Genomic DNA, 12439 nt, shown 5'->3' on the forward strand with positions numbered 1-12439 from the left:
CCTAGGTGACAGGTGGCTGAAGAGATACTGAAATATAACCAACAATACATTTTGAGGGTTATGGACACTCAGCAAACCTGCCATTCCCTAAATGTCTTCTGTGTCATCATACGAGATAGAACAAACCTCGAGATGATGTCAGGGTTTCAAGTAATCTCCTCCAATAGGCCAGTTAAGAAGCACTTGTCCATCTCTTAAACCTCCCTCGGAGGACTCAAGTTTTATGCTACTCCCTGACCATTATAACTGTTTTATCTAACACACATACACAATCATGCACACACCCACAGACATACACATACACACACAGGCCCTCACACACACATACACACACACACACACACACACACACAAACCACTAATATGTATATGTTTTCTGTAGAAACTGGGGTTACCAGTTCCCCGGGGGTAGCCTGGCTCGAGGGGGTAGGCACCCGAAAGCTTAGGTGTAAAGTGACCATACAGCACACGCATCCACTGAGACATTGAAACGCACACAATGACTGAGACCACACCAGTAAGTTCGATTCAGATCAATATACTTTTATGTAGATTAGAATTCAAGGTAATCAATTGATCAGTGTAGCATTTACTCAATAACACATTTCATTGTAGGCAGAACAATTCCTATTAGGCCTATCATTAATCAATGTCAGGCAAATCAATAAACCATGTAGTCGTAACTCTTTAGACCATTCTTCACTAGATAACTATAGGCACTTAATCAACATTTCCTTATGCAGGGATAAGCAGTGCATTACCCATATTACTCAAGCATAAACCTTTCCTCAGGAATTGGAAAAACATGTCATTATATAGGAGTAAATCTTGTCTATGTCTAACCATCTCCCATAATACCTTTGAGGCAGCAATCAACATTTCATTGGGCAGTAATAAACCATTCAGTAAACAGGGGAAAACCAGTTCCTTAAACATAGGAAAAACATTTCATTGAATGGGCCACAGTAGCAAGGAGTCTCATAACAGCCCCTTAATCAGGGGTTGACTTTCTTCTCAAAATAGTGTGGCTGAGTGTTTCCTGTGCTTTCTGGCCCAGTTCAGAGCTCAGGTGCCAACGGGCCCAACAATAGTATCCACCCCCCCGCAGGTGCGCGTTCTCGGGGCCTCCCAAGGGGTTTACCTTTTTCTTTGGCTCCCTGGGGCCCTTGCGGAGATTCGGTCGGTCGGGGGAGGGCTCCTGCTCTTCTGAGAGCCCTCCGGTGGATCTCTTGCTGCTAAGGCCAGTCACGGGGCCCACGCCAAGGGCTCGGCCGACCCCAGGGGTGCAGCAAGTCAGAGGGGGCTCTCACTCTCCCAGGCCCCCTCCGGATGATTCCGGGGCCGACTGGGGTTTCTGCCGGTGTTGGAGCTGGTCCCGGGCCTTCCTCTTCCACCTTGGGCCCGGGGACCAATCGGCCTCTGCGAAGGTGTGCCCATAGCCCCCAATAGCAGTGCAGCCTGTGGGGGCACGGCCCAATGAGAGCGCAATGGGGCGGAATCAATGGCGACACCCCCGTCACGTCGGTCGAGATGGAGGCTTCAGGGCCTAGCACTGACTTTTTCTAAGATCGCGGCGGCCTCCCCCAGGCTCTGGGTGCCGCCGTGGGAACTCTTCACACCCGGTGCCGGGCGGCGGCGGTGAACTAGGCCCACAGGCGGCCTCCCTGCCAGCACCCCGTGGAAGTTGGATGCCGGGTCTGCGGCGGTGGTGACTGGGCACAGAGCTCGGGCCGCATAGGGGCCGACGGGGACAACGAAGGCGTCGATCCTTCACAGGGCACACATAGTTGCCCCGGACTGCGATGGTGAGTCGTGGAGGGCAGCGCAATTCGGCCACAGTCTAGTCCAGCACCAAGGGGCATAGCGGCAGTTCTAGCAACAGCGCTTCGTGGGCATTGCGCTTCGGGCCACAATTGTCTCTAGAGACACAGCGCTTCTCAGGGGCACAGTTGGTGAGCGCCGGGTAAGGCAGCTCAGGCAGTTTAGCAGTTCAGATGATGCATGACAGGCCACACAACAATGGCAGGACAGCGCCCAGGTCAAGATAAAGGAGGGGCAGAAGGGACACATCTCAATACCTGGTTGATGACCAGTAGTCCTGTGGCAGTTAGGTTTCTTCTTGGTGCTTGATGGTTCCTGCGCCCTTGGTAGATAACAGATTCTTGGTTTCTTGGAAGGGGGGAAGGGTTGAGTTGAAGGCTGCTGACATGATTCCTCAGCAGGTCACTGCAGGTGGTCACTAGGTTCCCCTCCCACCGGGCCAGATCAGTGGGCTAGTTCAGTGTTCCTCACACAGCTTGGTGGGCAACGCCTAAACCCTGTCACCCCCAGTGGTATACGTTTTTGACTAGGCCCTACCGCCTAAGTCTCCTGTGTAGGGTCCCCCAGGTCAGTGATGCCCTAACTGACTAAAAACTTTCCCTCCTTTCTTTATATATGCCCAGGTCAGGTGACCACCCTCTAAGGCGGCAAAAACAGACTTCGCCCCTATTCTAGAAGGTTCCAGGAGCTTCCCTAGTCTAGCTATGGGCAGGCAAGGCAGGCTGGTATGGCGACAATGTTTAAGGGTTCCAGCCAGCTCCTGGCAACTAGAGTGCGAGTAAAAATACCACACTGCAGTAGCGGGGGTCAGTGGCAGCCATGTTGGGGGAAGAGAGCACCTGCACCTTAGCATTGATTAGCAATGGGAAGGTGCTTTGAGATCTAAGGCCAAAAAAAAGAAGGTGGGAAAACTGAGGCAAGGGCAAAAAAAATAGGGAAAGACCTCCCTAGGGCTGACAGGTCTAACACTTTCAACTCCTCCTATGCTTCACTCTAAGGGATACTGCCCTCACCTGTTATTACTCAAATTTGCAGAATATTCCAAATTTGAATGTCTCATGTAAGTCTGTTCCACTCTCAAGATAGTCTGTAAGTAATTTCTTTTTTTAAACAGACATTTTAAAGAACATTACAAAGTATGTATTTCTCTTCACTTTCCCTAGCAGGCTCTAGCTGAAAGACGTGTGTACCTTCGCTAATTGTACTGGTTATACACTAGAAATTGGAACCTTAATACCCTTATAAGGCAAGAGTCACCATATCCTCATGAAGATGAAACTTGTGTGGAATAATCCTACTCTTGAGTTATATTGAAACTCTATATGCAATAGGGTGCAATGCTCATATAAAATCCTAGTAATTTGTAGACAGCATGTGCTTCATTTAGGCAACTATGGGATTAGATCATGCGACAAGTTTTCTCCCAGGCAGATGCCAATAGGCCATACACAATTCAAAAAGGTGGAGGAATAAAATTGGAAGGGGCTGCCTCCTACACTGCATATTAAGACATATTGAAATTACCAGGGATTACTTATAGCTTTTCTTTACACACCCTATGTCATTATTTTTCCAAAGGGATACTTAACACCTGAATTAAGATCTTCAGCATCCTGCATGAAATCTAACACACAAGCATTGTTTAATAGATGATCCTCTATAGACCACTTGTCATTCTTGGCCAGCCAGCGAAATGCAGAACGCCATGTTCCCAGTCTAAAGCACTGTATACCTGGTTTTGGTAGCTTGCCTAATTGCACACTTCCCTCTCCAAGAAATCCATCAAATGACCCTCAACTGACATACAATGTGAGACTTATAACAATGTACAGCTTTTCTAAATTCACATATTCTACAAAGACATTGAAATTGGTAAATAATACCTCCGATGCCTTGTAACTCAGAAATTACATTTAGCTTTAAGGCTAAACGTGCCATCTTATATTTTTGGTAAAATGTATTTGCCAAAGAGACACTGATCTTAGATCAGGTCCTGAATTCATCCTGTTGGCTGTCTTAGATAATTTGAGCTGCTAAGAACAAAAGAGCTGTTTTCAATTAACAAAGGAACCCATTGTTATTCGGTCTTCTAACTACCAAGTAGTCAATGTATTTTCTAGCACTCTAAAATGGCCACCATTAACATGTAATGTTTCTGCCTGTTGGGTATCTCATTGTCTTTATAAAAAATTATGCCCACAATCTTTTTACTATCTTTCATTGCCTATAACCTTCTTTGTCTTTCCATATTCCTTTTGCTCTGCTAATTCTACCCTTTCAATATGGCTGCTAGTGCCGAGTCACCGGGCACCTTCCGATCAAGTGAGTTGTCACATGACCCTCCCTGCACTTCCTTATATACCTCCCTCCCAACTCGCCCATTCCCCGAGCACACCGGAATACCGAAGGATACACAAGTAAGCCCCTTCACGGGCAAGACCCTACTTGCCTAGATATCCTTTCTCACTCCCTTGACAGGCTGTTAACTCCCAGCACACATCATAGTAGCGGCTCAGGAGCACTGATTTCAGGCCTATATTCATTGTTTTATGTGTGAAGCTCCCCTGTCAGGGGCTATTTTGTAAATGTAACAGAGAACAAAAGAGCTAGCATTGTGTTTATTAAAGTGCACCAGGATTAACATGTGGTTAGTGTACAATGAAATAATTATCCAAAGCTTCAAGGCCATATCATCTAACAGTGAGTTTCCTTGTTTAATTAATCCCTGATTGTATTTCAGCAATTGAACCATTTATTTTATAGTTTCTCAATATCTTAGATCTTACTTGTTTTAGGAGTCCCTTTGTAAATTAAAGTTCCTATTGAATCTGTTCCCTATTTTCAAGGTTTACCATAATAATCATGGTTAAAGTATTATACCTACCATCAGCACTACTTGCGGTGCCTTAAGTGAATGCATTGATCTTGACCAGGGGTCTCCAACTATTTCTTTAGTGACAGCTACTTCTGCTGACTTCATTAAACAATCAGCACTATATGTGTTTTGAAAATGCATTTTTTGTCTTCATTAGCATATCAGTTTCCAAAAATAGACATATTGTTCTATCAAATTTGAATTTTCATTTTTCCACAACAATTTTCAAAGGAAGACCTTTCCTGAAACAACATAATTTTGACCTTCAAATTATGTTTTTTTGTGTTTAGAAAATACACCGTCCTCATACATAACCTTGCCATTTTCATCAAGTGTTCACATGTACAGATCACATGGGCAAAACAGGATAGATCCTGCTACAAATGCCATGAGTATATTCATAGGTCAGAGTCAAAGCTCTTTATTCAGTTGAAAGATAAACCATAAAAGAATACACAAAATAATGTTAAAGCAATGAGTACACATATCCACATAAACACTTAATTAACTTCACATTCTCGGCCACTGGCCACCCTTATTATGATTCACAGCTCAATCAGATGTTCTTCATGTTGCAAGCATATATTACAGTCAATCTGTGCTTAAAACGAAAGAATACACGTAATGCAGTAGTCTACATTCAATGCAAAATAACAGAATAGGGCTTGGTGAAAATATTACTCAGTTAATAACTAATTAATGGCCACATTAATTAAAAATAGAATCAATTAGGGTTCAATCACTGTAAAAAATACTAGTGTTAAATGCATGCTCTTGAGCCCAAACATGATTTGTTTGTTAAAGTACTTATGCATTAAGGTGTCAATAGATCCTAAGGGCCATGCTCCTGGGAATTACATCAGGTTAAAAGTAATTGTCATCATATGTTGTTTATTTATTAGTTTAAAACACTGCATCAGAAAAGATCTTAAAAATATCAACAATTTTGAACTAAGCTGGAATTACAAATACAAAGAGAAAAGAATGAAAGCAAAAAAAAGGAAACAAAGCTACAACTGAATTTACCTTATCACCGACTCACTTATTCATACAGATACTAACACATACTCACTCACTTGTACTGTCACTGATAGAAGCGCACACTCACCCATACTGCCACTCTGACATATACTTCAACACTAACCTATACTGCATTTCACATATGCAGTTACTTACCCATATAACACTGACACATCCATTCACCCACTAACACAGCCATGCACAGACTCAGTCGCCCACACAGCTCCTCACAGATGCACTCACTAACCCATAAAGCCACTGAATCATCCACTCACTCATCCCTTTAGGCAGTCACACACCCCTCACCCACCCACACATACATTCATACACACATACAGGTACTCAGACAACCAAAGAATGAATCATACACCCTTTCACCTACCTACTCACCAACCAATACAGCCATTTGGATACCAACTGACAGACTGATACAGACATTCATACAGCCTAGTCACACACCCTTACATTCAATGAGACACCTAATTGCTCCCTTATACAGTCAGTCACGCACCCGCTGAATCATCCACACAGGCACTCATACATCCACTGATTCAGCAGTAGAACTTGGTATGCATATTTAACACTCATAAACTTTTTAAAAACACTCACAGTCACTAGATGATGTCATGCGTGATGTAATTTGAGATGTCATCAGTAATGTCATCATTGATGTCACTAATCATGTCATGAGTGATGTATGTGATGTAATATCGGGGTTATAGTTAGCTCAGCGGTCCCCAGTAGGTAGTTAGGACCTAGTTTCCATAGGAAAAGCGTGTTTTGATTTGCCAATATCTTTGGCCCTGTTTGGCAAATCTTTGCAAAATTTTCAAAAGTAATGGGGCATTCAGGTCAGCTCCTGTCTTGAAAGTTTGGGGATGATTCATCAAGCGGGGGCGAGGAAAAAAAGGGGTACAAGATAGCGTTTCCCCCAGGTCATTTCCATAGGAACTTTAGACACGGCTACAGCTCGAACTGTTGAACGTAATTACACCAAATTAGGCAAAAAAAGGTAGCTCTTGGTTCAGAAAGCGACCTTTATTTTAAAATGGTACTAATCTGTTCAGTAGTTCCTGGGAAATTCCAAAAATAAAAATGTATATATCTGAGCACCGAGGATGAGTCGCGACTCCTCCCGAGCATGAGCTGACTTCTGATTGGCCGCCAACACTCCAAACCAGGAATTGTTGGCAGCCATCCTGTGACTCAGTAACTGAGTCACAAGAAAAAGGTTAAAAAAGGTCAAAAATAAAAAAAGGGGGCAGGTTAGAAACCCCCTGACCCTCTAGGACTGCTCAGGGGGTCCCACAAGGACCCCTAGGCACAAAAAAGCTTTTTTTTAAAATAATTTCAGCCAAATTTGTGCTGGGTTCGTAAATCCAAATGCGTGGGCCAGGTCCGGGGGCAATTCTAAATTATGGTGTGGGGGACACAAGTGGACTTCATCTACCAACCAGCAGTGCACCTATACTGCATTTCACATATGCAGTTACTCACCCATATACCACTGACACATCCATTCACCCACCAACACAGCCATGCACAGACTCAGTCGCCCACACAGCTCCTCACAGATGCACTCACTAACCCATAAAGCCACTGAATCATCCACTCACTCATCTCTTTAGGCAGTCACACACCCCTCACCCACCCACACATACATTCATACACACATACAGGTACTCAGACAACCAAAGAATGAATCATACACCCTTTCACCTACCTACTCACCAACCAATACAGCCATTTGGATACCAACTGACAGACTGATACAGACATTCATACAGCCTAGTGACACACCCTTACATTCAATGAGACACCTAATTCCTCCCTTATACAGTCAGTCACGCACCCGCTGAATCATCCACACAGGCACTCATACATCCACTGATTCAGCAGTAGAACTTGGTATGCATATTTAACACTCATAAACTTTTTAAAAGCACTCACAGTCACTAGATGATGTCATGCGTGATGTAATTTGAGATGTCATCAGTAATGTCATCATTGATGTCACTAATCATGTCATGAGTGATGTATGTGATGTAATATCGGGGTTATAGTTAGCTCAGCGGTCCCCAGTAGGTAGTTAGGACCTAGTTTCCATAGGAAAAGCGTGTTTTGATTTGCCAATATCTTTGGCCCTGTTTGGCAAATCTTTGCAAAATTTTCAAAACTAATGGGGCACTCAGGTCAGCTCCTGTCTTGAAAGTTTGGGGATGATTCATCAAGCGGGGGCGAGGAAAAAAAGGGGTACAAGATAGCGTTTCCCCCAGGTCATTTCCATAGGAACTTTAGACACGGCTACAGCTCGAACTGTTGAACGTAATTACACCAAATTAGGCAAAAAAGGTAGCTCTTGGTTCAGAAAGCGACCTTTATTTTAAAATGGTACTAATCTGTTCAGTAGTTCCTGGGAAATTCCAAAAATAAAAATGTATATATCTGAGCACCGAGGATGAGTCGCGACTCCTCCCGAGCATTAGCTGACTTCTGATTGGCCGCCAACACTCCAAACCAGGAATTGTTGGCAGCCATCCTGTGACTCAGTAACTGAGTCACAAGAAAAAGGTTAAAAAAGGTCAAAAACAAGAAAAGGGGGCAGGTTAGAAACCCCCTGACCCTCTAGGACTGCTCAGGGGGTCCCACAAGGACCCCTAGGCACAAAAAAGCTTTTTTTTTAAATAATTTCAGTCAAATTTGTGCTGGGTTCGTAAATCCAAATGCGTGGGCCAGGTCCGGGGGCAATTCTAAATTATGGTGTGGGGGACACAAGTGGACTTCATCTACCAACCAGCTGTGCACCAGGAGGTGCTTTTGCAGAGTGGTTTAAAAAGGGGGTGTGGTCTCAGACCACTCTCAGCAATCCAGCTGTATGGGCCTTACTGGAGGTAACAGGAGGGCTAGTTGGCCCCTAGGGACCCTAAGGAGGAAAGGAGACTTAATCCCCCAGCTTAGAACATGCCAGGATGTGTGTTTGCAGAGTGGTGGAGAAAGGGTGTGTGCCCTGTGTCCACATCTCAGCAATCCTACTGTTTGGGACTTACTGGAGGTAAGAGGAACGCTCTAGTGCTCCTAAGGACCTCCAGCAGTTAAGGGTACTTCAATCCCCATCGAAGAGTGCACCAGGGAGTGTGTTTGAAGAGTGGTAAGTAAAGGGGAAGTGGCCTTTTATGAGATCTTAGCAATCCTGCTGTGTGGTACCTACTAGAGGTAATAGGAGGGGTGGTTGGCCCCAAGGTAGTCCTTGGGGGCCAAGTGACCCTCTTGTTACCTCCATTATGTCCGTTCACAGTAGGATTGCTAATATGTCTTTGAAGACCATGCCCCCTTTCTCCACCAAAGATGTATTTGGAGGCCATGTCCCCTTTCTCCACCACTCTGCAAACGCACCTCTTGGCAGGCTACGGGAATGGAGGATGAAGTCCATTTTACTCTTGAGGGACTTTAGGGGCCAAGAAGCCCTTCTGGTACAGCCTGTAAATCCTACACAGCGGAATTCCTGAGCATTGGTCTTGCACCATTTCTGCACCACTCTGCAAACATGACTACTGGTTAAAGAAGTGTTTGCAATGTAATAGGTTTTGCATTTACGAGAGTTAGAGCTATTAGCATTGTAAATGTAAACATTTTTTACTAATGTTTTTTGGATTGGAGAGAATGTGCATTGTGTGTAGTGGAATTATATGGTATGTTGTGTAGTGAAATTATGTGGAAAGAAAGTACGTGGCATTTAGTGGATCACTGACATAATATAGAATGACAAAATATAGACTTGCCAAAATAAAGTCACCAAAATATAGAATGCCAAAATATCGAATTCCTATCTACAAACAGGTAAGGTCAAAAATATCGAATCCAAAATATAGTCTGTAAAAAATATAGTCAGTAAAAATATCGAATGTTTTTAAATGTCTTAAAAGTAATTTAAAATTAATGAAATAATAAATATACTTAACTGAAACATACTTAAAAATACTCAAATAACCTTAAAATTAAGTTATAATTAATTTAAGTTATTAATAAAAAATGTACAATATTTTACCGTAGGATTGCAGGAGGGTAATATTTAATATTACCACTCCAGTGAGTGCAACAGTAGGGAAAGCGTTGGATAGCGTAGGGGTAAAAATTACTATTCCCACTCAAGAGAGTACAACAGTAGGGAAAGCGTTGGATAGCGTAGGGGTAAAAAATACTATTCCCACTCCAGTGAGTGCAACAGTAGGGAAAGCGGTGGATAGCGTAGGGGTAAAAAACACTATTCCCACTCCAGTGAGTGCAACAGTAGGGAAAGCGTTGGATAGCGTAGGGGTAAAAAATACTATTCCCACTCCAGTGAGTGCAACAGTAGGGAAAGCGTTGGATAGCATAGGGGTATAAAATACTATTCCCACTCCAGAAAGTGCAACAGTAGGAATGCGTTGGATAGCGTAGGGGTAAAAATTAATATTCCCACTCCAGAGAGTGCAACAGTAGGGAAAGCGTTGGATAGCGTAGGGGTAAAAAATACTATTCCCACTCCAGTGAATGCAACAGTAGGGAAAGCGTTGGATAGCATAAGGGTAAAAATTACTATTCCCACTCCAGACAGTGCAACAGTAGGGAAAGCGTTGGATAGCGGGAGGGTAAAAATTACTATTCCAACTCCAGAGCGTGCAACAGTAGGGAAAGCGTTGGATAGCGTAGGGGTAAAAATTACTATTCCCACTCCAGAGAGTGCAACAGTAGGGAAAGCGTTGGATATTCGAAGGGTAAAAATTACTATTTCCACTCCAGAGAGTACAACAGTAGGGAAAGCATTGGATAGCGTAGGGGTAAAAATTAATATTCCCACTCCAGAGAGTGCAACAGTAGGGAAAGCGTTGGATAGCGTAGGGGTAAAAAATACTATTCCCACTCCAGAGAGTGCAGCAGTAGGGAAAGCGTTGGATAGCGGGAGTGTGAAAATTACTATTCCCACTCCAGATAGTGCAACAGTAGAGAAAGCTTTGGGTAGCTTAGGGGTAAAAATTACTATTCCCACTCCAGAGAGTGCAACAGTAGGGAAAGCGTTGGATAGCGTAGGGGTAAAAAATACTATTCCCACTCCAGAGAGTGCAACAGTAGGGAAAGCGTTGGATAGCGGGAGGGTGAAAATTACTATTCCCACTCCAGTGAGTTTAACAGTAGGGAAAGTAATGATTTAATATATTATTAAAAATACATTAAATATCAATCCCAATAAAACATTAATTGAAATTAATAACCAATTTAATAATATGTAATAATTAATTAGAAATACAACTACATATTAGTTATTAAAAATTAATAACCTATTCATAAGTATTTAACAATGAATTAATTTTCAATAACAAAAACTAATTAATAATACAAATTAATACCAATTAAAAATTACCAGTAAATTATTATCAATACACAAAAAGTATTTTTAACATGTAATTAATTACAATTACATTTCTTCCCACCCTGTTCCCCTATAAACCCACATCCCACTACAGAAAATACATTAATACAATTATCATAATTATCAAATATTTAATTAATACAAAATAATTACCAATTAATAAAAATTAATTGCCAATTAATAGAAATGAATTACCAATTAAAAATTAATTAACAATACATTTAAAATCAATACCAATGAATGAATAAAATTATTTACTTAATCACAATTAAATTACTTCCCACCCTATTCCCCTATAAACCCACAACCCGCCACAGAAAATACATTTAGAAAATTAACATAATTAACAATTAATCAATTAATACAAATTAATTGGCAATGAATACAAATTAATTATCAATTGAAAAATAACAATAAATTCAAAATAAATACCAATAAATAAATAAAAATATTTAATTAATTACAATTAAATTACTTCCCACCCTATTCCCCTATAAACCCACAACCCGCTACAGAACTAAAAAGCAAAATTTAATTAAAAATTATTAATAATTGCTAAAAATTAATATTTAATTTAATATAGCTAAATTACGTCCCACCCTATTCCCCTATAAACCCACAACCCGCTACAGAGTTAAATTACGCAAAAATTAAATAACATAAAATTCATTACTTAAAATACATTAAACATACATTAGAAAAAATAATATACACTTTTCACACATATACTAACATACAAAACACTTTAAAAAAATTGATATTATTAAAAAATCGATATATTTAATGCCTATATTGTATACTTCGATATTTTGACTTCTATATTTTGAAAATCGATATTACTTACCTTAAATTCGATATTTTTAACCACTATATTGTGTCCATTCGATATTTTGTCCATTCTATATTTTTACATCGATATTATGTCCATTCTATATTTTGGAATCGATATTATGACTGTTTACCGCATTGAGTGTATAATAATTTTGTTGAGTGGGATTGTGTGTTATGAAGAGTAATTACGTTGTATGGAAGTTCATATTTTGGATCAGGTTTAGTCTTCCTTGTTTCCTTAGGAGCTCAACTATCAACTCAGTGAGACAAAAAAAGAAGGAATCACTGAGAAGCACTTGTGGACCTAGTCAGAGGTATGAGCAGGGCCACTGGAATTATGTGACTGTTTGACTGCACCGACTTTCGCACAACTATACATTTTCTGCGTTAACCACATAATTTCTCACCTGCTCTCTAATCTGCAGATTTGAACAAAAAGGCCTTGTTTCTAGCTCAAACTGCTCAAAGGTTACTAAAAATGCAGC

Source organism: Lissotriton vulgaris, chromosome 7 (genome assembly GCF_964263255.1).
Source record: "Lissotriton vulgaris chromosome 7, aLisVul1.2, whole genome shotgun sequence".
NCBI lineage: Eukaryota > Metazoa > Chordata > Amphibia > Caudata > Salamandridae > Lissotriton > Lissotriton vulgaris.